Source organism: Mustela putorius, unplaced genomic scaffold (genome assembly GCF_011764305.1).
Source record: "Mustela putorius furo isolate JIRA1106 unplaced genomic scaffold, ASM1176430v1.1 tig00003988_pilon_pilon_pilon, whole genome shotgun sequence".
Classification (NCBI taxonomy): domain Eukaryota; kingdom Metazoa; phylum Chordata; class Mammalia; order Carnivora; family Mustelidae; genus Mustela; species Mustela putorius.
In genome coordinates this window covers 11,560,824-11,588,812 of record NW_025422127.1, presented here as the reverse complement: position 1 = coordinate 11,588,812, position 27,989 = coordinate 11,560,824, and the positions used below count along the sequence as shown (strand labels likewise).

General features: G+C 48.5%; 1 protein-coding gene across 1 annotated transcript in view; it reads left to right on the top strand.

Annotated features, from left to right (window-relative positions):
- The window catches only part of NTF3 (neurotrophin 3), a 67,081-nt gene that overhangs the window by 7,786 nt on the left and 31,306 nt on the right, over positions 1 to 27,989 (top strand). The window lies entirely within an intron of this gene.

The window sequence follows — 27,989 nt, the reverse complement described above, 5'->3', positions numbered from 1 at the left end:
AACTCCTTCCATTTACACCAGGGTCAAAGTGGTTGTAGATTTCTTGCTGAAAGTTTGGGGTAGGGGTTGCTGCTAATGCCTGGGATCCCCAGGCTCTGTTTGATGCACAGCAGTTGGAGACCCCCCAGCCCTGGCACTTGCCTGCCTCATGCCTATCTCTGAGCAGTACCAGAAGTAGGGAAAACACAAGGATGCTTGGGGGTGCATGTTGCCATCTCTGAAGCCATAACTGTGGAGGCTCTTATTCTTCCTTCCCCCTCCACTGATTTTCCCATCACCACTCTCACTACCTCTTCAAGGCAATTAATGAGAATGACTTTGTTTGGTTGCTGGAAGGTATTTGCAGTGGCAGATAACTGTAGGACACTAACCTAAGGGCCTGTGAGATTGTAGGTGCTTAAAAATATGTGTTCATTTTATTTAGAATACTTTTTTACGTAGGGTAGTGCTTTTTTCTCTATAAGAGGACATAGCCCTTTCATTATTTATTTATTTATTTATTTATGATAGTCAGGTCCTGGCGATGTACTGCCCCCCTCCTTCTGTTTCTAGGTTCCAGACCCTAGAATTAAAAAATATTCTCCCCCCCACCCCGGGTTCTAAGTTATCCCTTAGGGGATATGTATCACGTTCATAGTCTGGGATTCTTTCCATACCGTGTCTAGCAGGCCTGCTGCTCCTGGTGGCTCATAGGGCTTGTCCCTTGCTTCCACTGGGTTCTGGAGGAAAGTGCAGCTCTGGGAATCACCTGGATGCCAACAAGCATGTCCCACAGTTAGGAAGAAGCCCAGCTCTCCTGACACCTTACTTCTACCTGGAACAGCTTGCCCCATCTCTCCTGGCAAAAGAACTCAAACTAGCTGCATGACCTTGAGCAAGTCACTCTCCTTCCTTAGGTCTCTGTTTCCCCTTGTGGAACAGGAGTGAGCCGGACTCACTAGAAGGCCAAGGGCCCCTGCCAGTTGTGACAGTTCACATCTTCTGTGATTCTGCCGCTCCCTAACCCTCCTTGTGGTCCATGCCTGGGATTTCCAGGTATCCGTACTGGCCTGCAGGACTTATGTGCAGAGATGTGGAGGGGGTGGAGGAGGAAATTAAGTTATGTGATGCCAGATAAGTTATTGAACATACGGATGAGTGTATGTTTATAGTGTTGAAGAAGCAAGCTTGCCAGATTTGTGGCAGATCTTGGATTGGAAGTTGGGAGCGTAGGGAGAGGTTTATATGGAATAAAACCGTCTGTGGGTAGCAGAATTCAGTAAGCTAAATCCGAAGGATCCTAAGCTCTGAGGAAGAAGGCCGGACTCCGCCCTAAACTCCAGCAGAGATGAACTGTGCAATTTTGGGGGGGGTCCCTGAACCCCACACCAGGTTTCACTTTGCTCAGGTTTTAAGTGAGATCACTGAGGACTACTACCTTTGGTGATCCCTAAAGTCTTTCCTTCCTCACCCTTTATAGTGGAAATCCGGAATTAGCAGAAGAACCTGGATGGCTGGATCCATAAGGGGATATGCCTTAAATGTAAAGGGAAATGTCCCTTGATTATAAGATATCGTGAATGGCAGAAATATAAATCTGTTCTTGAATTTAAGATGGCCCTGGAGGATATGTTCTGTCTTTAGAATGTCCTCCCCTCCTTCTTCACCAAGGATATGAAAATTATCCTTCACATCTTTGCTTCACCATTACCTTCTCTGGAAAGCCTCCCTGCATTCCCCCAAAGAGCCTGCCTCTCGCTCCCCAGCCTCCCTGTGTTATAGCACTTAACAGCCCAGGTTTTATTTGCATTCCTACCTTTCACTAGAATGCGAGCTCTGCGAAGAAAGGATCTGGACTTTTCATCTTCGTGTCCCCCAACACCTTGAGCAGTGTCTGCTACAGAAATGTGTTGGGAATGCGTGCATGACAGGTCATCCGGGAGGCCAGACTGTGCAATGCTAAGAGCCGGGCTCAGAGAATGACGCGCCTGGCCAAGGGTCCGGGGCTGTGTTCTCTATGTCTCCTTTGGGCCTGTCCCAAGGCTGAGGTCATGATGCTCACTGTCTCTTCACTGGGAAAGGCTTTTCCTGCTCCCCTCCTAGACTCCCCACCCCATGTCTTCCTCTGCCAAGCTCATCTGCAAATTTGGGCTCTTGGTCACAGGTGAGTTGGGTGTCACTGCCTACAAATGAAGGCAATCCTTCTCTAGACACTTGGAAAATATATGTGCAAAGGTTATTTGAGAAACACCGCTTAGTATTGGGCCCTGTGCTAGCTGTTGGAGAAGATGCAGGTGAATGCCTTGCCCCTGACCTTGAGGATACAGGAGCTGGTGAGGGAGTCGGGTGCCCTATCATTGCCCTCCAGGGAGGAGCAGTGTGAGCACAGAACAGCACATGCCGGGCTCCTGCCCGGAGTGTTGTTTTTTAGTGTGAATGATGACTGGGAATCCTCTTGGTCAGGAGCAGTCATGCCTTCTGCAGGGCAGTGGCTCTCTTCATCCCTGAGTTCCTGATGCTTCATAGAGCCTGGGCCTGTGATTCTTCACGGGAAGAGTTTGTGGCAGGTGCGTGTGTCCAGGTGTTGGGGCTGGGTAGATGTGCATGTGCTCGCAGGTGTGCTTTTCAGAAGTCTTCTGGCTCCCGGGTCGGCCCGCACAGACAGGGGTGGTGCATCTATTGGAGAAGCTCACTGCTTCTCCTGACAGTCTCCAAGCGTAGCTCCTGGCACTGTGACCACTTCTGACACAGGGACAGACTGCCATCTACTGTCCACTTCTGTCCGCTGAGTCCCTCCCGCTCAGTGAGAACCTCAGCATTTTTTTTTTCATATCCTGTTTTCAACTGGTCCAGATACCACTAGACAGCAGATCCTTACTAATGCTTTCTTTGGATTTTATAAGGGTCCTTTAAAAAACAAAAACAACAACCTAACATATCTGTTGGATGTTTCTCTTAACCAATAAACAAAAGTGTTACTTTAAGAGGGCCTCTGGCCTCACCTGTCACTTCTCAGCCACCATGCTGGGTACCCTGGGGACCGCCAAGGTCTGAAAGGCAGGGACCCTGCTTTCAAGAACCTTGCAGTCTGTTTGGGAGTCTGGGACAGATTGCAGACTAATAGACCAGTGGGGGTGGTTGAGGGGGCAGGATATGTTTGGTAAGCGGCACGTAAGTGGCAGGGATCTCAGGGGCTTTGAGAGTCTGGAGGAAGGAGGAGTCCTTGTAGACTGGGCTGATCAGAAAGAAATGTGGAGCAGCATGGCCCACCGGGTCTGCTGTAACCACTCCAGGGGTCAGCAAGAGCATCCTGAGGGAGCCCTCTGTGTCGTGGCACAGGACTGAAAGTTCTGAGACCTACAGGGCCACCATGTGCCCTGGGGCTGTTGGGCTTGCTGGGCCTCCCATCCCATCTCTAATCCTGCCCCCCATGCCACTCTTGCATGCAATGGGAGGTGGCTCCTGGGTCCAGCCTGTCAGGAAGCAGCAGCGCCAGAGTCCCACTTGGATCCTGTGCAAGGAGGGGCACCTCGAGATGTGGCCCTGTCTGTCCTGGTGGGCCCCCACATAGTGCGAGAGACCACACTTCCCAGGGGAGTCGTGGGGGCAGCACGAACACAAAGGCCAGGGGGTAAATAGCTTCTTGAGTCGTCTGCCCTGTTTCTCCCCCAACTCCTCTCCTGGACCTTCCTTCTGAAGATCCATCCACTCCCAGTGCCTGAGTCAAAGATAGCGCCCCCCACCCGAAAACCTGTGTTGGTCCCCTAGCTTTGGTCACAGGTCCAGTGTGGGAGTCCGTCACGCTAGAATCCAGGCTTCGCTTTAATGAAGTTGTTGTTGTTGTTTCTAACTCTGCACGCATTTTCCATGGTTGTGGATTAAAATGGGAAAAACTTGTTTTCATCACTTCACCCTCATACTCTTTTCTCTCTGTCTTAGCATTTAAATGGTCACCAAGGAAACGTTCAATTCGTCTCATGTTCTTGTATCTCAGAGTGTGTGTGTGTGTGTGTGTGTGTGTGTGTGGAATAAGAGAGAAAGATATTTTAGATTGTGGTCTATTAGCAAGTCTAGGAAATCAAGTTGAATGTGGTTGGGTTACTGGCAGAGAGACCTCAGCTTGTCACTCTAGTCCTCCGACGTTCCCTTTTTACTTTTTGGCTCTTGTATGAATCGGGAATATGTCTTCCCAGCGCCCCCTTCGGTGTTTACATCTCCTTTTGGGGGCTGCTGTATAAAGTTACCGTCTGTCTGCTGCAAGTCTCCTGAGTCATTTGGGGGACCACTCGACAGAGGCACCGTCCAGGATAGAGCCATTCGAGAAGGTCCGATTTTTTACTAAAATGGGAAAAAAATATGAGGGGGTTGGAAAAGGATTCCGCTTGTTTTTCGTGTGCTTTCCTGGGGCACGGGCATGTCTGAGACTCTTGTCCAAAGAGAAACAGTGAGCAGGGGCTACAGTAGAGATAAAAAAGAAATTTCCTCTGAGAGCAGTTCCAAGCCAAACAACTCCAGGAAATAGCGGGGAGGCTTTCTGCCGGCGTGTGATGTGATTTGTGAGCATCCGTGAGAGCAGGAGGGATGGGGGGAGAGAGTTCCAGGTGAGGAAGCAGGTGGGAAGAGGCCACAAGGTGAGAAGAGCAGTTAGAACTGAAAGAAGCCCGAGTAGGTGGTGCACAGGGCAGCCTGGGACGAGGGGTACAGAGAGGTGTGCAGGAGGCAGGAGCCGATGGGGGCTCCCTTTTCCCCCAAGGGTGATGGGGCACTACTGAAGACTTGGGGTCAGCCCTGGAGAGGCCACAGTTAGGCTTTGGCTCCAAAGAGGAGGATCATTCTGGCTCTTAATTTATAGCTACAGTGAAAGAATGACTGTTGGTTGGATTGATGGAAGAATGAATGAGTGAGGGAACACGTGAATGAAAGACAGAGCGGGAGCGTCAGGCCTGATGTGGGCTCTGGCTACTCTGACTTGTGCTGGCTGGGGGAGAGAATGCCAGTCCTGGAAGGGATTGCGGGGGTGGGGGTGGGGGGACACACACAAACAGAGTGGCTTTGACTGCAGGGGAACAAAAACTAGGCTTAGGAACTCATAATGCTCAGAATTTAGGATGGTTGGCAGGGTTTCTTTTTGTACGTATTTCCTTCTGATTTTTGTTTCATTGACAAGAAAGAAAGTGGCCTTTGGAGTGGCACCCCTGAAAATATGGAACTGTGACCCCAGAGGGGGCCGCTTGCACAGACCTTTTCCCAGGCGCAAAATGGAATGTGAATAGATGCTAAGGTTTGTGGGTCCCGGAGTCCTGAAGATCAGATCCACCTGTAGATGATTCTTATGGCTGTGTGTGTGCATGTGTGTTTCAGAGTCTCCTGAAAATACCCCAATCCACAGAACCTCTTTGCCAGTATTGAATCTGTACAGAGTTCCTTGCATGGCCATACTGTTTTTAGGATATTAGAGGAGAGTCTGTGTGACAGTGACCCAGATGGACACTTGGCACGCCACCCAGTGACTTGGGATGTGGAAATGCCAGAACTCCACTTGGTAAAGCCAAAGGGAACCTCAGGTATCATCGTCTCAAAGGGTTTTGAGGCAGCTCATCCCATGCTCTTGTGGTTCTGATCTCATTTTGCACTTGATCTTTCAGCTTTGGCTCAGTGGTGGCTCTGGATGATACTCCAGCCAACTGAAGTTGAAAATCTTGGGTTGGGACAGAGGCATCAGCACTTCTGAATGCTCACCAGGTGATTCCAACAGATGGCCAAGTTTGAGAACCACTGACTGACAGTATCATCCCATACTGCGCTGTCTGTGCCCATCCTCACGCTTGGGGTCCTTCCAAGACGTCTTCACCTGGTTAAGGATGGTTAGCGAATTTGAGATGAGCTCTCCTACACCCTAACTACTTTGCATTTGCCTTAGAAACTGGATACCAGGAGGGCAGATCACGGGTCATCAGTGGATAGTGAAGCCCCCACTACCCCATCTACTGGAGGGGGGTTTTGAGGATGAATGGCGCAGAGCAGGAGAAAGAAGCAGAGACCAGCATTCCCAGGACATGAATGCTGTGCAGGCACTTTTGTAAATGTCATCTCATTAGTTTCCCCAATAGCCCTCAGAGGCAGATATTATACCAGGTTTCCATAGTGCATTTAAGATGCAAAATGGTTTGTGGTCTCTGAATGATCAGATTTCTTGCACTGGTGCTTCCTGGGAATGTGCATACCAGTCAGAGACCTTCCTTCAGGCTTAGCTGGGAATCAGGGCTGCTGATCTCCGCACTGATGGCTTGAGGGAAAGGAAGCCCCTCACTCCCCTCTCACTTTGTGCCATCCAGCCCTAGTGCTTATCTTGGGATGGGGCTTCCAGGAGGCACAGCCTGAGGCCATGCCCTCACCAGTGGCTCTCTGTGTCCAAGAAAGTAGTTGTTCTCTTCCTTGACATTTTCTTGTTGGGAAGCCAGGGCTCGCAGGAGAGCCAGGGAGCAGAGGGTCAGAGAAGGAAGCTAAAAACCAAGGTTTGAAAACACGAATAAGGCCTGCAAAAGTTATGCTTCCAACCACATAGTCCTGAATTGTAAAGTGGACCATCTGGAATCATCGCAGTCTCTGGGTTTCTCGTTTACAAAAAGATATTATTGGGTAGGCGGTCAGGCAGGCTGGGGCTGGGCGTCTAACACCCATGGTTAAGTGCGGGCTTCCGTATGTGTTTTGGACTTGGGGTTCTCCGGGTGGCGGAGAGTGGCCTAAGGATGGTATAGGAGCTACAATGCGGTGGAGTGAGCCACGCTGACCATATGTGAAGACTGGGAAGGTGGTTCATAGGCGGAGGGCAGATTTTGGTGTGACCGCAATCTGCAGCACCGGGCAGTGAGGTGGGGACAGGCCTCATCCTGCACAAGGGACTGCCAAAGGATTGCACTGCCACAGCCAGAGACAAGCCCTGCAAAGAACAGTGGAGGCAGGAAGCCCAGGGCTGTCTCTCTCTGTGTGTAGCAAGTGGATGGAACTGAAGTCATTCTTGGCAGTGTGTAGCTGTCACCATTCCCCCCGCCCCCAACCTAGCAATCACCCTCAACAGTGGCCTTTTTTTTTTTTTTTTTTAAAGTCAAAGGACAAGAATGTTTCAAAGGCGAGAGATGACACGAGGCAATTTATTTTGTTTTCCGATATCCAGTCTAGACTGTGTAAATAAGGGATCATGAACTGAGTAGAAAGTTGACACTAGTGTTGAGGCATATGAAGTACATTTGGCAGTAAGAGCAGATAAGAGTAGTGAAGTCGTCTCCCTCCCCCCCACCCCACCCCAGGATCATGCAGGGGAGCTTCAAGAGAAAATGCTTCTTGGGCTATTTCTGCCTTAGGGGGAGTGGTGAAGGGATGTGAATTATACCCAGTTCTGTTTCTACTTCTGTCTGTCAATCGCTAATGGTCACAACCTCTTGGAGCCTTAATTTCCTCTTTTGTAAACTGCAATAATGAACTCTACCTACTGAAGATAATTAATGCAGGGTTGCTGATGAGATAATGCATAGGAAAGTGTTTTGCAAGCTGTAAATTACTTTACAAGTATATGTTATCGTTAAACTGGTATATTCTTATGCTAATAGCACATTGTTCTGATTGAAAGGTGGCTCTCCTCCAAGTCAGGCTGGGGGAACTCCCAGAAAAAAAGACCCTGCAGCACCTGGATGTTCCTGCAAACCTTGAGAGTCTGGGAGGTAGCCTTGGGGGGCACCGTGAGAAATGGGAAGGAATATCCCAGATGTGGCTTGAAAGAATCCATGTATTAATTTACATCTTTCTGATGCTGCCACCTGCGGTATAAGCTCAGGGTCCTGCCATTCATGAATGATGGCTAGTGGGGCAAAATGATAAGAATGGACACAAGGGGCACCTGGTGGTTCAATGGGTTAAAGCCTCTGCCTTTGGCTCAGGCCATGATCTCAGGGTCTTGGGATGGAGCCCCATGTCCCCTTCTCTCTCTGCCTTCCTCTCTTCCTACTTCTGATCTCTCTCTCTCTGTCAAATAAATAAATAAAACCTTAAAAAGAAAAAAAAAAAAGAATGGACACAAGCAGGGCAGTCAAAATGTCATCTAGGAAATCTGAGTTCATTTCAGTGCAGGTCAGTCACCCCGTTTGTGTCTGGCTGCTCGCTCTGTGTGATTGATATTCCCTCCTCAAGGATATCTGCCAAGATACATCAAGTGTATCTGCCCAACAGAACTTCCTTTCCAGCGCCATCATGGATCTGGCTGCAGAGCTCATGGTCGACACGACTTTCTGGTGTATCTTCTTACCATTGTGAAAATCTCCTTGCAACATGCTATTCTCATTTTGTGGATGAAGCACCTTATTTTTTCGAGATTATAAAATATTCACAGTCTCCTTCCAATTGCTTGTTTTGTCCATAATTCATTTTCTTGATTGATTGTATATACATAAAATAGAAAAATGATATTCCAAAGAATTCTCTTTCTCACTCAATTTCCTGATTCCTCTTTTAATGCCTTCCTTGGGTTTGAGTTTTTCTGGTACCAGTTTGCTGTTTTCTTTTCCTGATGCTGGCTTTGGGGACTCAGTCCCAGCACCCCTGAGATCATGACCTGAGCCAAAGGCAGTCGCTTGACAGACTGAGCCACCCAGGTGCCCCTATGTGTATGAATTTGATACAGGAGGAGGAGGAGGTCTTCAGGAGGGGATACCATTTGCCATCTTGAAAGGGATTCCCCTCAAAGTTCTCAGAACGCTTCTGCCAGCAGAAACATCGAAGCCCATCATTCCAGTGGAAGTGATGGGGGTTAACAGCTAAGACATCTTAGCAGGGTGCTCGCCAACAGCGGGGTGCTAGAGGGGTTACACAGGCAGAATTGTTCTCTCAGCTGTGTATGTCCTTGAAAGTAGACCCATCAGCCCAGTTTTAAATCCCAGCTTCACTTCTTAGCTGTGCAGTCTTGACGGTATTGATAAGATTCTGTTGGTTTTCTTAAGTATGAAGGATATCATCACATTGTTGGAAGGGCTAAATGAGACATAGAATGTGGCTCTCTGAGTCTGGAACACAGTCAAGGTTCAATAAATGTTAATTATTTACTATCATGATTTTATCTCGAATGCTGCTAAATAACCCAAAGGAAAAACGTAACTAGACACAGTGCCATCTTAGGGACCCAAGAGCAGACACTACCAGTGGGTTTCCTAAGACGTTAACCAAGATTCCTGGAGGCCATTCTCTGCAGGATCATGTGGGCTCCACTCTCCATGCATTCGTACCCCACACCATTCAAGACCCAGCAACAGACTGTCCCGGGGCCCCCATCGCAGATTCCTTAGAGAGAGATCCTGACCGGCCCAGCTCAAGTTAGAGGTTCGTGCGAGTTCATAAGCCGTGGACCGGGGAGCAGGGTCATGTCATGTAGTCCATAAATAACGTCAGAAGCCCAGCCTTTCAACAAAGATGCGGCTGTTCTCAGAGCACAGGCCTGTGGACTGAGCATTTACTCCCCAAATTATCCATTAAAATGGTCAATAAATCATGTCAGAACAGAAAACAGCAATGAGGCGTGTGAGGCTTCTCAGGTGACGATGGATGGGGACAGGCGGAAGAGACCAGTCTCTTTGGGACGCGCACCACGCCTACGGCTGAACTGTAGTTAGGAGCGTCCACACCAGGGAGGAGAGAAGCAGTTAGCAAAATGCAGACAAATGTGACAAATGAGCAGATCACGCAGAGTATCCTGTTAGGAAAAGGACCGCTCCACATTTTCCTGTAGGACATCTGTCCAGCCTCAGGCCACATGCTTAACGACCATCCCTGGTCTTTATCTTTGGGTAACCATTCAATCAGGGCCTTTACCTGAGTCGACCAGCATGAAATGCATTCTTCTTGTAGTTTAGGAAGGCTTGGCGAGGTTCAGTGAGGCGGACCCTTCCTTCTCCCTCACCCATGCTGTGTAGCCCTGGGAGCCCTGGGGCTTGCCTTCCTGATGCTCAGCTTCCCTTCCCAACCGCAGAGCTGAGAGTTTCCCTCTGAAGATCCCCTGGGCTCTTCTCAAAAGCACAGTGCCTCACGGTATAGGAGTTCCCAATTGTGTGAGACTTTTAATTCCCTATATTTTCCAAGCTGAATACGGGATTAACAATGAAGGCCTTAAGAATATCTCAAATGGCAGATTCAAATCCTTAAACCCTAAGCAAATAAGATAACCAGTTTCTGATCCCCAAGGAGAGTTTTTAATGGGATAATTGTGTTCAGGATTGATTTGCACTTGGGGTCGTGGCACCAAGTATCCCATGGTGCTAGGTGCCTTCCCTGCACAATCCCAGTCCCCGTCCCCACAGCAACTAGACAGGACACCGAGACATAATTCCCCCCATTTTACAGATGGGGAAACTGAGACTCAGAAGTAAAGAAGACTGCCCAGTGGGGCCTTGAGCAGAAGCAAGGTCTGACTCCCAGCCCCACAGGCTACCCAGTGACCCATGCACCTCCTCGATCAGGATGACAATGGTTGTCTGTCTGGCTTCCTTCCATTCGTCCATCCTCTCCATCAAGCCACATACCTTTCTGTAAGAGGGACACAATTTCACTGGATTTCATGTGAAATTCTTTTATTGTAGCCTCTTATCTAATTGTTAGATTAACTTTTGAGTGGACTTCCAAAGTCTCAGCCCTTGTCTTTCCTCTCACTCTTCTCTCCATTTCCTACATTAGGTGGGATTTTTTTGGTGATGAACAACTTTGTTGATTAGGGAAGAAAAGAGTAGACATATCCCATACTACCCAACACTTGTGTGTTGGGATAAATAAGGTACAGTAGAAGACTCTCTCCGTGCTTGCACCAAATACGGTCCAGACTCCTGGAAAGTGACTTGCTTGTTCCTCCATGACACACTCTGTCTGCCTCTTTGGGGTTTCTCACAGCCATGCTTTCATTGCATTTCTCCCAAAGCTTAGGGTTTCTTCCCACCTTTGTTTGCCTTGCTGACTGTGAGGTGTGCTCATGCAGGAAATGTTCCCTGAGACCCCAGACAGATCTCTGGTTTATCATTTACTGCGTTACTACCTCAGATCGCCCCACAAATATGATGCTCATGTGTCGGTCTTCCCCGTGCGTCCTTAGGATCTTTGCAGGTAAGAGCCCTGTGCTAATCATATTATATTCACCAGGACCTAATTCCAGTGTTCAAGAAACGTTGGTTACATTGAACTGGACCCCAAGCAAACAAACCTAAAGTAGCCCAATGGGTAAATAGAAATTGGCAAGACTCTTTTCAGCTCCGCGAGATCTATCTTTGTTGAGCACATCTTTGTGGGAAGGTTTGTGGCCATTTTTAAAAGCCTTCTGTTCTCTTCAACTTACATAACTTTAAAAAGAGCTATGAAATCATGGCTTTCGATTTCTGATCTCTAGGAATGTCTTTCGGCATTAATATTGATATTAGAAAGCGCTCTGCTGGCAAGTAATTCCTACACCAGTATCCCAAAAGATTTTTCTATCCAGAAACATTTAGTAAGTGCCTTCTGTATGCTGGGCACTGTTTCTGATGGAGTAGATAGAGCAGTGAATGGGAAAAATTAACGCTCTGCCCTCACGGAATTTACATTCCAGGGGAGAGAGCCCATAAAGGCAGAAACAAACAAGCGTATAAGTAGATCCAAAAATGACATTTTCGTATGGGGATCAAGGCCACAGTGGACAATAAAACAAGGAGATGTGAGGCAGGGGAGAGGGAATTTTTGATTGGTATGTTCAAGACACAGCAGGAAGGCTGGGACAGAGAGCAGCAAGAGAGGCCGGCCAGATCATGTAGAGGCTCATGGGCCATTTACAGAGTTTATTTGTATGATGAGTTGAAGCATGTAATGAGAAGCCAGGACCTCCCAGTGCCCCTGGCAAATATGTTGGGAAGCCAGAGTTTTTTCCCCTCTCAGGTGTAATGAAAACCCAGTGGAGGGTTTGGAGCAGGAAATAATGTCATCTGGTTAACCATTCTAGAAAGTTTCTCTGCCTGCCTTGTTGGGGGGCAAGCTGCAGAGGCAGTGAGACCATCAGATACCAACATGGTCCAGGGTGAGAGAGGTGGTGGCCTGGGCTTCGGTGGTCATGAGGGAGGTCGGAGGAGCCAGATAATTGGGGATCTGTTTTAGAAGGAGGGATGGAAGGATTTGCTGATGGACAAGCCGTCGAGGGTGAGGTTTGAAAGCAAGCTGTGATGGAAGAAGGGGCTGTCGGAGCCCCAGCACCATGGTTCTTGTTGACTTCTGGAGGCCTACTGAAAAAGCTTGCTTTCCATGCCTGAGACTGTGTGTGCCCCTAGCAGGAGCCCAAGAGAAAGAAAGCAGTCAGAATGTTCAGTATGCATCATTTCTCTCCTCTGAAAAATGAACTCTGCTCAATGACCTAATGGGCATAAATTCTGGTTCTTAAAAAAAACACTCATTCGGCAGCGAGCTACTGAGTGCCTGATATGGTAAGGTATTGTGTCCTGCGTTGTGGGGAATACAAAAATGTGTGGTTCCTCACCTCTAGGAACGTTGAGCACATCTCTGGAAATGAGACATCCCCAACTAAGTAAAACCAGAGAGAAAGGATTAAGGCAATGGGCGTTTGTTACGTGGAGGGCAGTTAGAGCTCCAAGGACATTGGGTAGATGATTGAGGACCCCTGGCTCAGGCAAAAGAGTTCTAAGGGGTAGATCTGGATAGCACAGTCAGAGACACAGCGGTGGGGAAAAGCACACAGTGTTTGGGGCTTGAGCGATGTGCCCGGAAGAGAGAGTTCATGCACAGCCATAAGAGAAGCTATGTCTCAAGGTACATTTCTCCACTAGCTGGGCACTATAGTTTGGGGGAAAGGGCAGATTGCATCCCCTCATGGCCCCTCTCTTCCCTTTTTCTGGTTTTGGTTTGCATTATTTCCCCCTTGGAGCGTTCTTTGAACTTTCTAGAAACTCCTCTTGGGTCTTCTCATCTGGTCCTAGTTTAACACAATGCTCCATCTCACAGGTTCCTGCTCTGGAGCTTGTAGTGTTTTGAGATTCGACTTTCCTGAATGCTCCGTTGTATTCAGCCCTGTGTTGCCCTCCCCGTCCCAGGAAAGGAAGGACATAAGCATAGCAGCAGACTTCACAGAAAATCCTAACACTTCTGAGTCCTGAGTTAGAGCCAGAGCTCTGCCAAACTTGGCTTTACAGAGAGAAGAGGAAAAGCACTAACAAGCTATCCTCTTTGATGTCAAGTGCAGACAAATCATTTGGCTCCTCAGAGGTCCACCAAAAATAAGCTACTGGTCTGTGAAACCCTGGGATAATCCATCTGATTTAAGCTCTGCATTTAATTACTTAAAACATTCTTGCACACACATATGCTGGCGTTATGTACATACAAATACACACCTCTCTCTCTTTGTGCCCTTTGTGAACTTCTCATGACTTCTCGCCTCTCCAGGAGGCTAGAATCCAAGGCTTGTAAAATGGACTTCTGGAAAGCTTTTCCTTCTGACTAGCCAGGACACCATTTCTTTCCTTCCTCCCTCAGAGAATCCTTGGCCATTGGCCCAGTGGTTGGGCCATAGGTCAGAAGTACCCCTGTATTCTGGGGGTTCTTCCTAAAGTCCGTGTGAAAATCTGCACAGTGATCTATAATCTGGGACTGCCAGGCTTTGGGAGAACTCCATGTGAATCTTTGACCGATCTCCTGACTCCCTCACAGCCCTGGGCGCGTGGAGACTTAGACAAGCTACAGGCCTCCTTTCCCTTGACCTCTGACATCCTTAGAGAGACATGGGGGAGGAAATGATGGCAGAGCTGCAGGGACACCGGTGAGGCTCCCTGGATCAGGTGCCTTTTGTTAAATCCTGAAGTGGGAGAGACTAAGGGGTAGATACTGTCCTTGTTCAATGATAACAGAAATGATCAGGGTTTCCTCCGACTTCTTCTGGGGTTGGAAAAACCCCAAGGGAGAAAAATTTTGCTCTTTGTCGTAGTCGGGAGGAAGCTCAATACCCTAGTAGAGTTGGTGGGTTGATGTTTCCTCATTGCTGGGGATGAAGCCCCATTGGCTCTTCAATTTGTGAATGGCTGTGGCCATTTCTTACAATTCCCTGTGTCATCACTCGGACAAGAGTGGACCTGACTCTTTTAATCTCAAAATAATGGCAATTGGTAATATCTATTGAAGTGGGAATCGTGCTCAGTGCCTTATGTGTGACCTCACAAATCCTCCCAAGTACTTGATGAAATAGCTATTTTATTAGCCCCATTCCATTTTGCAGACAAGGCAACTGAGGCTTGGGCAGATTTTTCTCTGTTGTTCCTAAGATCATCTGAGAAACTACATATTTTACTTGTTTTTTCTAACGTATTATCTTTTTGTCCCTATTTTTTTTTTTAAGATTTTATTTATTTATTTGAGAGAGAAAGAGAGAGAACAAGCACAAGCAGTGAGGGGAGAGGGAGAAGCAGACTCCCCACTGAGCAGGGAACCCGACATGGGATCATGACTTGAGCTGAAGGCAGAGGCTTAACCAACTGAGCCACCCAGGCACTGCTCTTTTTCTCCCTTCCATATAAGTGAATTCCATGGGGGCAGTGCATTTTTGCATCCTGGCTTCCTTGTCTATCCCCAGGACCTGGAGTAGAACATGGCACAGAGTAGTTAACTCAGTAAATATTTGTAGAACAACCACATAACTCATCCGAGGTTAAATGGCTAAGGAGTGGTGGCACCAAGCTTGGAATCACTCTTCTGATTCCAGAGTCTGTGCTGCTAACCACTATTTCAGGCTGCCTTCCTGTTTATTTACAATTTCCCATCTTCTGTTCTGCCCACCTCTCTAGCGCCTTACCCCTTCTTGCCCTAGCTGCCTATATGACACCGCTGTCATTTACTAGATGCAGTAAGCTACAGTCCCTGGCCACAGAGTACCCTGAGCCCACTTGACCTCCTGAGCAGGATCCTTCCTTGAGTTCCTGTTAAATCAGCAGGTGTCATTAATATACATATGTGTGTGTGCATGTGTGTGTGTGTGTGTGTGTATCTATATATCTATTAATATATCTATTTAATATATCTATAATATGTCTATAATATATCTACATGCTTTCATCTAACTAGAACACAAAACAGTGCTCTCCTTAATTCAAAGTTGTGGTTCTTCCTAAATTAAGATCAGAAACAAAGAAATACCATCATGCTGATGGAGACCACTCAAATGTCCTCTTCTTGCCCCCAGTTGGTGGAAAGTAGATGAGACAGAAGCCAAAAATGACAGCCAAAGCTTTTTGGGACCCTCCCAAAGTAGTTACAACATACGACATTGTTTTCTGATGATGAAACAAGTACCTGTTCTAATGCATGATTTCACAAGAGACAATTAGGAAGATGTTAGGATAAATGAAGAGGAAGACAGTTTCTAGTACGTACCCCCTGCAGCCCTGTGTGTGTATGCGTGTGTGCACCTTTATGTGTCCTTGTGTGTGTGTGTTTCCTTTTCTTAGTAAGGGAGCTCATCGTACTTGATAAACAGATTTAAGTGGTATTTCCCACCTCTACATATCATATGTGTCTCCCCATATCTTCAAGTGTTCTTGTGTAAGACGAATTTCACTGTGTGTCCCTCCGTCATGCACCATGTTTGAACTATTTCACTGCTGCTGTGTATTTTCATTTTGGCCACTGTTTTTATATTACAGTTAACCATCCTTTTATATAGACTTTTATACACATATCTGGTTATTTTCTTAAAATAGATTTCTAGAAGCTACCTTTCTGGGCTTAAAGATATTAACATTTTTTTAAGGTGGTCATTTTCAGAAGGTATATCAGCTCCACGTGAGGAGTCTGAGATGACGGTTATCACAGGGCAGCAGAAGGGTCACAAGAAAGCCTGTCCCCTCGCCCTTCACACCATTAGCTTGCTCCTTCTGACGTATGTGCGTTCCTGATCTAATTTTTGGATGGTTCTCCTCTTGTCTTCTCTCCCCACTCTACCCGCCACCTTTCTGCTAAGTGCACCTCTCCTGCCGCACAGTGGGGAAGAACTGGGATGCGGGAGCCAGGCTGGCCCCGGTTAGTTTCTGCCAGTCATGCCCATTTTCCTCTTCTGTAAAGTGAGGCTAATGATTGATGGAGTGAGGGCCAGATGACCGAATCCACGCAAAATGCTTCAAACAATGCCTGGCCCACAGGAAGCCCTTAATAAGTGGCAATTTATTAAATAAATCTCAGGATGGATAAATCAGTAACAGACTGTCACTCCTCTTGTCTGTGCCCATACTGTTTCGACTTGTAGAGTCTGTTGCAAGTGCGTGAGCACCGCTGTGTGCTTGTGACTTGCCAGCGACTTTCTCGGGTCCCTAACACCGGTTCCTGCCTCCCTTTCAGGTTTTTTTCTTTCCTTCTCTCACCCCTCCCCTTAGACACCCCTTATTTTACAGAGCCTGGGCTTCTCGACGCTTCCTGATCTACCCACACGTGCATGCTACTCCTTCCTCTTGGACTCTCTCTCCTTATCAGTTTGTTTGTTCCACTGAGGAGGAATCAGAGCCTGGCCGGCAGCTTTTCCAGCTGGCTGTGTCTGTGTGCTGCACCGTAGGACCACTCTCACTCGGAAACCTCTTAGATCCGTGTCGAACTGGCTTCGTTCTCCCAGCAGATGTGTGGGTAGTTGGATGATTTTCTCATCCCGTTCGCCTAGCCTCATGCCCCTTCCGGTGCCCCAACTAGTTTGGGGTCTCTGCCCCAGCTGACCATAGACCGGGGACATCTGTCCTGAAGCTGTCATCTGCTCAGCAACATCAGAGGTGGCGTGTTGATGAGGATTTCCTTGGAGCGGCTGCTCTTAGGGGTGGAGGGAGATGGGAATGTCAGCTGAAGTTTCTTAGACGGGTCCTAGGAGCCCTGTGGATCCATGATATCCATGATGGGGCTTTTACTCTGTGGCGTGTTGATAAAAACTCAGCCTGAATTGTCTGTGTGGACCACGAAGTGAGGCCCTAGGGTAGGGCAGGCTGCCAAGGAAGATTACCTAGGAAGTACCGTTTGAGTTTCCCAGGTGGCTTAAAACAACAAGAATGAGTTGCCTTACTGTTCCGGAGGCTCAGGGTCCAAACTCAAAGTGTTGGTGGGGCCTTGCTCCATCTAGAGATGCCAGGGAAGGAACTTCCCACGCCTTTCCCTCAGCTTCTAGTAGCCTGATGTGTCCCTTGGCTTGTAGATGCGACACTCAAATCCTTGATCTTTATGGCATTCTCCCTGTGTGTTTTCACACTGTCTTCCCACTGTGCATGTCTGGCTGGGTCCCAATTTCCCAATTTTATAAGGACACCGGTTATGTTAGGACCCACTCCAAAGACCCCACTGTCACTGGATTACCTCTGTAAAGACCCTATTTCCGAATAAAATCATATTCTGTGGTGCTGGGGATTTCGGATTTTCTCTCCTTCCAGGGGACACAGGTCAGCCTGTTTAAGGGTTCACAGTCCTTCACACATTCCCACTGTGCAGGGCAGGCCGTGTGCAAATACAGCGAGTTCTTTGCAGAATTAAGATGAAGAGTGGCAAGACCTTAGAGTAGGACCTCTGTCTGTCTCAGCAAGAGTTGGTAGCCAAGGAGGAAGGTGTCCTGCCTGCCTTCTCAAGCCATTACTTTTTTTTTTTTTTTCAACATGACCCCTGCCTTCCTCTTCTACCACTTTGGGAGTTTCCAGGGCCCACAGAGAGAAAGCGCAGTGGGAAGCCAGTTGGTAGAGAACAGTGGGCGGGGTCGCCGGTGGAGGTCTGGGAAAGCAGAGAGTGGAGTGGAGGGGTGTGCCAGGAGTGGAGACATTAGGAAAGTACAGTGAGTGAGGCACCAGATTGGCAAGGAGGCACCACAAGGTTGTTTAGTAGCCATGAGTTCTTGTCCCAGCCCTGCTGCTAGGCTGTGCGCCTTTGGCCTAAGCACTCAACTTCTCTGCGCCTTGGGTTTCTCCAGGGGTAAAACTGGGAGGTGGATGGCTGCTCCCTAGGGTCCCTTCCTGGCCGAAACAGAATTCTCAATTAGAGCCTAATACACAGAGAGAAAGGGAGCTCTTGCCCCCCTTGCAGAAAGTCCAGCCCCTCTTCCTGTGGAAAGATCTCCCCAGCAGGGCTGGCCTGCCCACAGGGTCACCCAGGGTGCCTCTAGTGCCCGGCCTGCTCTTCTGTAAACTGCTCCCACTTCTCTCCCCCACCAGCTGCTGTCTCGTTCCACATGTAAGTTTGCTACTCCTTTTCATGATTCCCATTAGTCTTTGACTGCACACATCTGTCTTCGATCGCTGTCAGCTCCAGGAGCCTATGCCAAGGTTCTTGCACACAGCCTGTGACTGCCTGGGCTCTGTCCCGTGCTTTCGCCGGGAGCTGAGAGGAAGATGCCTGCACGCCGGGCTGGGGCAGAAGCGCCTGGGCCTGGCTCCAGCTTTGACTGCACAGGGGCTGCCCGAATAGCTCAATGCACCTCGGGGCCAGGCCTATTCATCTCTCCTCAGTACCCACAGACACCCACACTGCCCTCTATTCCGAGGGGCCCGAGCCCTGCCCGTGCCATCTGATTTAGCCGGCTTGCATCATGGGTAATATGAAGCGAAGGTCTGCACCCTATTTATTTGGATGATGGGGAGGTTAGAGATGGCTCGGAGAAGTGACTGTCTTGGTTGGGGGCACCCAGCAGATAAACTAGAATGAGCCACTGATTCCCAGACACTGATGCAAGAAGCTGGCTGGGGGTATCCTTCTGTTGAGACCCACGATTCCACGATTGGTGGGGACAGGGAAGGACAAGCAGGGACAAGGGTCAGGAATGAAGGGCAGAGGGAAGCATTAGATGGTCCACAGAATCTAGGGGAACAGCACCAACTCTGGCACAGAGAGATCATAATGGCCCACCCCAGACAGGGTAAGTCTCCGTGTTGGGAATAGAGAAAAAGGGGGGAGGGGTGTGGTCCCACCGCAGAGCAGGCCAGGTGTCTGCGTGTCAATGGCTCCTTCCTTCCAGGGTCCTAGGAGTTCCACAGTCAGTGGGTGGGCTGGGGGTCTGTGGGAGGGATACTGCGGGCAGTTTGCATGGGACAGTGCTTGGTGGTGCAGGTTGAACTGTGAGCATTGAACACCGGGACCACCTTCCCCTCCTCCGGTCACCATGACAACCAAGGTCACCGCCACACATTTCCAAATGCCCCTTAGGAGGGGATGTACCAGCCCTTTCAGGGAATCACATAGATCAACATTGATTAAATGAATGAAAAACAAATGAATGATCTCCAGCATTTGTGATTTTGCAACATAACTTCCACTTCCTTTTCTCACTCTCGAAACGTACTGAACACTAGGAGCTTGGGCATCTTCAGCCCCAGGTGGATCCTTGCCAGCGTTATTTAATCCATCCCCCTGCTGCTGGGGCAGACTGCACCTAACTGCCTCAGGCAGGGCTGCCTCTTGTTCTGCAGAAAGCGTTCCATGCAGAGGTGGTCCCTGTTCTGTTTCTGTCCCCCTGGCTGTGAGCCTGCGGAGCCCACCTCCACCCCTCCCCTTGGAGCTGTGACTCGGGGGTCAGAGCTCTGGCATTAGTCTGCTAAGTGTCTAGCTGTCGGAAGAGAGGTTTGGGTAAGATTCCCTCTCCACAGCTCAGCCCACATGGGATGACGAGGACCAGATTCAGTTTCCCAGCTCTGATATTTGCCAAGATTTTTACCAGGCTTCCTGAAATCGACAGGGAAACAGAGCAAGCTCCCTTAGGTCAAGTGATTGGGGCCCAAGTTTATCAGAGCCCTTGAATAACTGCTCTGTTAGTAGCAAGAGCGTGCCAAGCTTCCTGCAGTTGCTGGTCCAGGACTGATGGGTGCGGGAGGAAGAAGGGCGCGGCTGATCTGCCGTCCCATCTCCACCCCCACCCCTGACAGGGTTACAGGGTCGAGGCAGTGTCGGCCTGGCTTTGCTCACCTGCAAAAAGAAGAAAAGGACATCTCGTTGCTTTTGCTACATGTACGGAATGAGAACAAAGAGGACGTATTTATGAAGTGTTTTGAATTCCAGAGAGAACAGGAACCGTATAAATTCATGGCATATTAGGATTTGAGGTCCGCGTGGTCAGAAGTTAGAAATTAATCCGATCCAGTCGTCGGGTGCCATTGCCAGGAAGTACTGGAGCCTGTGAACTAGAAGCCACTGCTGTCCCTCTTGCCACCCCAGGATGCGCCATTGCAGTTCCGTCCTTGATTCTCTCCTCTTTACAACCTGACTTCTTCAATGGGGTCTCTATTCCTGCAACTTCCGTTCTGTGCTCAGAACGGGTGGGGCTGTCACCAGTGACGTGCCCCAGAGCCTTCTCTGGCCTGAGGCCTTTGTGTCACTAAACCAGTGAGGAGAACCAACCTCATCTTCCGTGCTCTCTTCTTTCTTGGCTTCCCCTGATCAACCACATTGTCCTGCTTTTCATCCCATCTCTGGGACAGCATTCTTACACTTTTCTTGGCTGACTTTTTCTCCTCTGCCTGACCTGGGCTCTCCTCTCCCCACACGTTCTCCATAGCCAATGTCAGGCATTCCGGTGGCCTCCCTTAACTGCGGAATGCTGACTCCCAAACCTACAGGTCCTTTCTCTTAGGCTCCAGGCCCATACATCCAGCTGCCAAGCAGCTATGCCATCCACGTGTCTTCTGTGTACCCGAACTCAACCTGGGCCCCTCGGTGCTGCAGACCTGCTCCGCCTCCAGTGAATGTTCTCCATTGTTTCGCAGCTTAGTAAATAGAGCCACCTGCTACGGCACTCGGTCGAGTCAGAAGCCTGGGGAGTGATCCCCGTCTTGTTCCACCCTCCTTCCCCATGACCAGGCCATCTCCACGTCATCCTAGTTCTAAACTCCAAAATGCTTCTCAAGTTTGTCCCGATCTCCTCGTTTGCACTGCCCCAACACTAATCAGAATCACCTCTATCTCTTGCTGTTCTCCACACTTTGCAGAGCTAATCGCGTCATTGTTCTCCTTGACATTTTGTAGTGGTTCTCCATGGATTCTGAGTCCTTATCATGACCCTCAAGACTGTTCATGATCACCTCCTCTTAATACATCCTTGCTCCCTCTCTTTCCCCCTCTCTCCCCTTTTTCTCCCCTCTCCTCTTTCCCTCTCTGGCTTTTGTTGTTGTTTCTCGGAATATAAAAATGTGCCTTCCTGCCCCTGAGCCTCAGTTCTTAGGTAATGGTTCCCACTACCTAGAACCATCTCTCTCTGCCCTCAATGCCTCTTGTCTGATGAACACTCTTCCGGTGTCAGCTTGAACACGTCTTCCTTGGGGAGTCTGTCCCTAATCTGACCTTATGTTAGGGTCCCCTCCCACATGCTCTCATACACATAATGTTTTTCCTCACACCAACATTTTGTATTCTACCTACTGGTTCAACACCTTTTTTCTTCTTCTTCTTCTTCTTTTTCTTCTTCTTCTTTTTTTTTTTACTAGACTCTAGACTTCTCAAGGGCAGGAACTATTCCCGCCAAACACACCCAGCACAGTGCCTGGCTTTACAGTAGTTGTCGAATACATAGAGGAGTGAATGGAAGGTGTTTATTCAGCAGAAACCTGGAATCAGATCTGAGACCCGGCCTGGGATTAAGGAACCCATTTTCAGAAAGTGGCATCTTGAGTTCCCAGAACAGGTGACTAACCCTCATTTGCCTTGGCGAACAGTTAACTCCATGCGACACAGCCAGGTAAAAAGTGGAATGAGATATAATCCCTCCTCACAAGGAGCTTATTCCTTCTTTGAAAGTCGCTTAGAATAAGCTCTGAAATGATTTTGGCAGGTAGAAAAACTGGTCCTTCTTTCTCTGGGAGCAGTGATGTAGAAAAAAAGGAGCATAAACACACACACGTGCGTGCACGCGCACACTCACGGACGTCATGCTCACACATGGACATGCCCAAACACACAAAACGGTAACTTACTTTTCAGTTTGGGCTCTTGGCGTGCCATGGAAAGTCCCATCAGCCTTCAATCTGGGGAAGCAGGTTTGACTCTGACAGGGAAGGCTGTAGGGTAATCCTTGCTGGTTTCCTTCCTGTGCCCATTTCTCATCGATGAGCCCTCTGCTTGCTCCCAAAGCAAACACCGGATCTCCTGCTCCCCCTCCACCAACTGGTTTTCTCCTTCCTGAGCTTAGAGTTCATCTTCTCTTCCTCCTCTGGATTCTCATATGGGATGAAGTCAGAGGATGGAGACTGACCACACCCTTCCTCCTTGACCCCCATAAAGTTTCGTGGCAGCTCTCAGGAGGTAACCAGTTCTTGCTAGTGGAGGAGGAGGAGGCTTTGAGATGCTCAAGGGCTCAGCGCCTGCCCCACAGGCTGCTCAGTTAAGGACACGTCTGTCCCTCACTTTCAAAGATGTTGCTGTTGTTCCTGTGCTAGGGTGACACCCGGCCCTGGCTCCTACCCTTCACACCCCAGCAAGAGGCTATTTCCCAGAGGTCTTATAAGTGATTCCATCCTCTTCGAAGCTGTTTCCGTATTTCAGTTATCTTCAGGGAGGAACATGCGTCTTGGATCTTTGCCTGGCTGTGAAATTTCATTTCCATTTCTTTACACCTTTGGTTGCAGTATGAGGAAGAAAAGAGCTCAGCTGATGTCCCAGACCCAGGTTATCAAGGTGCTTGGCAGTTGTTTTCCAGAAGGGACTACAGCCCTAGAGCAGATATCATCAGCAGGGGCTTTGAGGGGACACCCTGCTTCAGCTGCTTTCTCTTTGGGGTGTCTGGTTCTTTCTTCTTCACAGACATGTGAGCTCAGTCTGTGCAGTTGGTTCATGTCTTTACGACCGACATTGAAAGCATATTTGATTCGTCATCCCAGATGCTCATTCCAATTTGCAATTTGTCCTAAGGGACCAGCTTATCCTCTTGCATTTCCCTTTTCCTGATCCCACTTATCAGTACCCCCTTGGGATCTCATGGAAGTGGAATCAGTCACTACAAGGCCAACCACCCAAGGGATTTCTCCATCTGTGTATGGTGCTTTTTCCCTCTACTTATGCCAGACTTGGCATACAAGAGGTGCACACTGAGTGGTCATTCCCTCTCACAACCTGGGACACCTTCCTTGGGACAAGGAAAGAGGTCAGGGTCAATCCCAGTGCCCCGGCCCAGATTTAATCTCATTCTCCCTTCTTTCTGCAATACACTGGATCAGAACCAGCAACCCTGTAGGAGTACATTTCTTTGCCTTAGAAACCAGGCCCCAGAGAGCATTTGATTCCTTGGCAGAGAGGTGAAGGCTTAATTAATTTTTCTCTCTTTTCCTTTGAACTTCTTGGAATGCACGCACATACTCACATTCATGCACAATTGGGTGTATAAGAATTTTAATGGCAGGTGGTGTTAGCAGTTCTTTTCCTCCTGATACAGACCAGGGTTTTTCCATCTGGACTTTTTAGCAGGACCTAAGAATATTGACTTTCTAACTACTTGGATTTGGGTGGGGTGAGCAGAATGGGAATGGGGGAGAAGGTTCAAGGGGGAAATGTGCTTATATATAAATCACATGTGAAGGGAGTTTTGAAGTCATTATTGCTTCAGGATGTGTGAACTGTAATTATTTTTTAAGGTCTTGATTTGCCCAATGAGCATTTCCCTGGGTTGCTGCTCCAAGCATGACGTCTTTGCTGTCAGGGGGTCCAGCCTGGTCTGATACAAGTTTAATCGCTTTAAAGGGGGCCCAGGGTAGGATCCGGTTTCTCCAGGCTCTCAGCTGCGGTCAGTCTGCCTGCAGCACGACGTCCACATGACTTCGATGATTAAGACAGTGCAGCGAAAATGAAGAAGAGACGTTTCCTCCCTCTCTTTTCCTTTTTATTTTATTTTTTTTTTTTTTGATGGTTGGCTCCACAAGGTGGTAAATCACTTTTAGACAGAATAGCTTTTGGTCATTGGCCTTGCTCTTTGCACTCTTCAGGTCCCTGCTGAAGCAGGCAGCACGGTTTTGTCTGCACTCTGGAACGGGCTGCTCAGCTCCCTGTGTGCTGACTTCTGACCCCCATGTGCAGTCCTGCCTCCTTGCCGCCCTCCTCCCTTATCCTCACACTCCTGACTCTCCCGGACTCCAGTCCTCATGCTCCATCAGTTGGTAATGTTCGTTTCAGGGAGCAATTGTCAAGGGTCAGGTAAAGCATGCCACCCTCTGTGTTTTGAGAACGTTTTCTATCCCCAAGGGGTCCTTCTGGATAATGACAAAGGTCACATTGGGGCAGCCTACAGGAAGAAGCCCTTAGAAGGGAAAATCTGTGTCCATAAGCCATGCTAATCCAAGACTTGTTTTGGGGGCTGGCGACTTAAAAATGTGAAGAACTTGGAAGACTTGGGAAAAGAAAAGCAAGGGAATGTTGAAAACATTGGAGGGGTATGTGTGTGCATAACTGTTAAAAGGATGTAGTGGGGAATTGTATTTGCGTTCAAACTTTGTAACAGGGTAAGCTGTTTGTTCGCTGAAGTACGCTTTGGTGCAAGGGTAACAAATAGATTCATCACACGTGCTTACACTCTATACTTTTGCCCATAGCAGACATCACTAACCAATCAGAGCCCTTGTTCCCACTGAGTTTCACCAAGTCTTTTAATCCTCCACACAGACCTCCAGGTCACCTTATGTGTCAGCCGATTGGATTTGGAACTTAGATGGAAACCCATTGAAACCTCTACTTTAATGGAAAGAACATTAGGCTCAGATTCAGAACACCCAAATCCCAGTCCCTGACCTATTACTTTTTAATAATTAACTGTTAATAATGATCATCTAACTTCAGCTTCCTCGTCCTTGATAGGCAAAACTAGCTTATACCAAGGTGTGAGGTCAGGATTCAGTAGGATAACATATGTGGGGATGCCTAGAACAGTGCCTGGCATGTTGTAAGCACTCAGCAAATGATAGCCAAATACAATGTGAAGTGGCACAGGCACAGTGTGCTCCCCCCAACATGTGGAACAACAAATAGTACTTCTTTCGCCCTTGCTGCTTCCTTTATCATCCTCCATGAAGGCAGATGGAGAACAGCTGGGCCCTCCCCACCTACCTCCCTTCAACTTCACATGCTCAAGACTGCTGGGAAATCTTTCTTTCGTGAGCTGATATAATGCCTCCTTGTTACCCTGGGAGGACACGGTTAACACCCACGTGTCAGGACCTAACACGCTAAGTGTGTAGCCCTGTGGCAACACTGGGCCTGCGTTGATACTTGGCTCTCTGGGGCATCTTCCTGTGGCTGAAGAAGCTCCAGAAGAGATCTTGGTAGAGATCTTTGTACAACTGGCTGAGAGATGGTAGGACAGGATTTTCTGGAGGAGGTTTCACTGTAGTTGACCTCATTCCAAGGTCAGAAGACTACAGAGTGCTGCGCAGGGCATCCCCGGAAATAAGGCAATGTCAGACTGGAATCCAGCCCTGCCTCCTGTCTGGGAAGGTGGTATTTGCCAAGCAGCAAGTGCAGGGACCATTCTTGGAGCAAACTGAAGCCTTAGTATCATAAATTGGTATATCCCAAGAATATTAATGACTTTAAAAGACCTTCTGGGGGTGTCTGGGTGGTGCATTCGGTTGAGCATCCAACTCTTGGTTTCCACCTAGGTCATGATCTCAGGGTTGTAAGATCGAGCCCCGCTTTGGGCTCTGTGCTCAGTGTGGAGTCTGGTTGGGATTCTCTCTCCTTGATCTGCTTGTGCTCTCTCCTGCTTGTGCTTGTGCTCTCTCTCTACCTAAAATAAATAAATAGTTTTTAAGATACTTTCTCAAGTTTATATGTATATATAACTTATTTATATATAGAAATATATAAATATTGAGAAACCATTTTTATATATTTCTATATATAATTTATATATAATAAGTATTTATATTTATAAGTATTTTTATATAAAAGTAATATATATACACATATGTGTGTGTGTGTATACACACACACACTGTGCAGTGCGTGCATTTTACTTCCTATCCTACTGGTCTGCACTGAAAAAAACAAGCTGAATAGACCTCTTCCCTTTGGCTTCAAATTCTCTCAGGACTTTACCTTGTTTATCTTTCCATTTCAGTGTGGGCACTCCATACCAAACCCTGGTCAAGGGCATTCTTCTCTTTCCTCTAGAATGAGAGGCAGGACCCAGACCACTGCATCAGATCAAAACTCAGTTTAACTGAATAAATACGTATTAATTGCCTGAGTGTGTGCTACACGATATAGGGACTATTGAAAGGCATAAAAATGTAGTCGCTGTCCTTACACAGCTTAAAAGCTGTCATGGGGGATAAAGAAATATACAAAGGACTAGGAAAAATAGAAGGTCTACCAAACGGACCATCAAAATGCCTTGGGAGGCAGATTCCAAAAGGCTTCATGGAGGAGGTAAGCGATTGTAGCATTTGGGGTCAGTCTGGACACAGTGCTCTAGATGGATGGGCAGGGATTGTGTGAGTGGGACAGTGGGACCCACAGGCAGAAGGGGCCCCCAGAGTGAGGCTGTGGAGGTAAAGGGCCCCGACGGATACAGTTGTTATGAGGATGGTGATTTATATAAAGGGCACGGACGGAGAGACAAGATGCCTTCTTTTGCTGAGGTTGGATTTCAGAGACGGAAGGCTGATGATACTTATGGGTTCTCCAACAGATCCAGTGTGGGATCTTGGCAGGTCTGCAGAACGCTTGGATAACTGGACAGCTGGCTTGGTTCTCTTCCCATTTCCCCACAGCATGGGGGCCCTTGCTTGCTGGATAACTTGGTCAGCTCCTGCCTCCCTCCCTGGCCCTCATTTTCCACACCTGTAGAACCAGGAGGTTGAATTAGGCTGTTCCAGGTCCGACACCTGTGATTTTGTGGTGATGATGAAAGGGGATGGGAAAGTTTATTTATGTATTTACCGTGCCTCTTTGAGAAAGGAGTGGGAACGAATTGGGACCCGTCTCCACATGACAGTAGAAATCTGGGGTCCACTTCAGGGCTTGACCGAAGCCGTGCTCTGTCTCTTTTCTGCCCTGGCACCAGTACACAGCTCAGCTTACCCTTGTCCTCTGGGAGGTTCCAGTGGGCTGTGTTCTGCTGGGCCACCGCCTTGGAACCTCAGCTCGATTCAGTCAGTGCTTTTGGAGCAGCTCCTGTGTGGGGTGCTGTGCTGGGGTCGTGTGGGGTGGAGATTCCTGCTAACGTTGAGGCAGATAGGGAGACAGGGAGGGAGGAGCAGGTCCCTGACCCTAGGCTTATTAGAGTCATTATAGAGCATTTATTTGAAATGTGGGTTCCTGGGCCCCTTTCCTTGATTCAGTAAGGCCGGGGTGAGGCCCGGGAGTCTGTAACATTAACCTCTCTCCCCATGATCGTGATGCTGGGCCAAGGTTAGCGAGCACCAACCCAAGGAGGATTCTCAATGATCACAACTCAAAAAGACCGTGGTCTCGCTCCCTTGTGTCTATATGAATTCAGTATTTGTCTCTTTTCTCCCGTGTACTCCATGCAGGCGTCTGTGTCCCAGAGTGGGGGCTGGGGATGGAGAATATAAGCTAGAATATGGTAAAACCTACACTTCTAAGTGTCTGCACAGCTTATAACCTCCAGAAGGCAAATCACTCCCATGGGAAGTGTTTTTATTAGGATCTGCACCATCTCCTTAAGCCTTCATTGTATCCAGTGAGACTGGAAAGAGCCCCCTACAGAGGACAGGTCAGGTGTCCTTATCTCTTCTTTCCAGATATGGAGACGAAGGCTCAGAGAGGGGAATCTGTACACGTAGCCCACAGAAGTAGCAAGTGTAAGGCCCACCACTCGGAGCCCGGCTCCTGCCCTCAGTTCAGGGCCGCTCCCTCATTCCATGCTAAGTCAAAAGCATCCTTTTCTTCCTCAAAGCACTGGATTCCAGAGTTGGGAAAGGTCACTCTGGGCTCGGGTCCTTGGGGGCAGCTGCACACAGAGCCAGACTCCAGGTGGCAGAGAACTGGCTGGATCCCGTCACCCAGCGCAGGGC